Genomic DNA, 1,823 nt, shown 5'->3' with positions numbered 1-1,823 from the left:
ATACAGCGTGCAAAAGTAAGAAACAACCAAGAGAGAGAGCGAGAGAGAGAGAGAGAGAGAGAAGAGAGAGAAGTTGGGGGAAGTGAGAGAAAGGGAGAGAAGGGAAGACAAAGATGGACCATGTAGTTGTGATAAAGAGAAACTTATGATAGGAACTTTGTGAGAAAGAGAGATACAACGTCTCTCTGTATATACCCTGGTGTGTCTTCTTGTACGTGTGTGTCCGTTGGCGAAGGCGTACGAAGGAAGCTCGCCTTGCATGGCGGCCTCGAGCACCTACCGACTCCCACCGGCTGCACCATCGCCATCGCTTCCACCTTCTTCCACCACCCCACCTCACCCCACTCCATTCTACCCCACCCTCTCCCACCTCTTACCTACCTATCCTCGCCGCGTATTCTGCACCTTCAGGGTGGCGTCATGTTCAAGACGCTTCCGGTGTTGAATTACCCCGTGGCTCTCTCTCTCTCTCTCTCTCTTTCTGTCTGTCTGTCTTTCTCTCTCTCTCTCTCTCTCTCACTCTCTCTCTCTCTTTTTTTCGCTCTTCTACGCCTCCTCTTTTACTCGTTGTCCTTCTCTCCTTCATCTTGTCCCTTCGACTTTCTTTCTCTTAGGTCCTTCCATCTCTCTTCCCATCATCTTGGGATTCCTACTAATGTGAAAGTCATTAAAATATAATATTTTACTCGCTCTCAAATGGCCAATCCTCTCATAATCCTTTACAACTGAGTACAGATCATTTTCTTTCTTTTTTCCTTTTCTTTGTTTTTGTTTATTTTCTTCTTCGTCTTCTTCGTCTTCTTCGTCTTCTTCGTCTTCTTCCTCTTCATGACAACGAAACAAGAGGAAATATGTCGGCAACGAGACGTACTTACCTTTTTTTTATTACCAGCGGGATTTATGGCGTTCGAAAAATCGGGATTTCGGGATCGGGGAGATCTTTTCTTTTTGTTGCGCGATGTGGGCGGCCGTGAAGGATCCTACCAGTTTCCTCTGGTCCCTCCCGCAGCTACAACACCGCATACGGTGTCCGTTGTCTTATTTTACCCCGTTCCTACCAGCACCATCACCATCACCATCACCATCACCATTACCACCATCAGCATTGTCTCTTCTCTCGTCACCTAAAATAGAATGCTCTGGTTCCTTCTAAATATGAGAAAAGATTATATGTAACACGATAGAACGATTACCCAATATAATCTGATTTCATCTGATCTTCGTTGAATCAATCAATCAATCAATCAATCAATCAATCAATCAATCAATCAATCAATAAATCAATCGATCGATCGATCAAATCAATCATTCAAATATCAAGAGTTGTATCCTGTTTATGACAAGATAATCATACAAAAAATATATACAATACATGATTTATGATCGTAGATCCTGGATGGCGTTCTGGCTAATCCAATGAAATTAGCGTGGCTTCGGTAACAAATGCGTGGGTGTGGAACAGTCGGCCCCGTGCGATAACTTTTGGAGACAGAACGGGATGGGGTGGGGTAGGGTAGGGTGAAGTAGGGAATAGGGAGGAGAAAGAAGAAGATGGGGATGGGGATGGGGATTGGAGTAGGGACGAAGGGGGTGGGCCTGCGTTAAGAGAGAAAGGAGAGCCTTTTACACGCACGCACGCACGCGACGCTTCAGGATAGCAAAGTCTATACCTCTTTGCATGGTGATCGTTGCATGAGTGTTTCGTGCGTGTAAAGCGTGTGTGGGTGTCACGGGGTGGCCACCTGTCTAGCGAGGTATGCGCCGATAACATCAACAGAGAAAAAGAAAAGGAGAAAGAGCAAGAGTGCGTGTGTGTGTGTGTG

At 45.7% G+C, this 1,823-nt stretch overlaps 1 long non-coding RNA gene across 1 annotated transcript in view; it reads right to left on the bottom strand.

Moving 5' to 3' along the window:
* Positions 1-561: 561 nt before the first annotated feature.
* Positions 562-1,823, bottom strand: part of LOC124956887 — a 1,848-nt gene continuing 586 nt past the window's right edge. Inside the window, exons 2-3 of the long non-coding RNA XR_007103393.1 lie at positions 876-1,124; positions 562-649 (exon numbers count right to left, since the gene is read on the bottom strand). This is a non-coding gene — a long non-coding RNA (uncharacterized LOC124956887). The remainder of the gene's footprint in view (positions 650-875; positions 1,125-1,823) is intronic.

The sequence above is a fragment of the Vespa velutina genome, chromosome 24 (assembly GCF_912470025.1).
Source record: "Vespa velutina chromosome 24, iVesVel2.1, whole genome shotgun sequence".
Lineage (NCBI taxonomy): Eukaryota > Metazoa > Arthropoda > Insecta > Hymenoptera > Vespidae > Vespa > Vespa velutina.
This window is presented reverse-complemented; position numbering and strand designations above follow the sequence as displayed.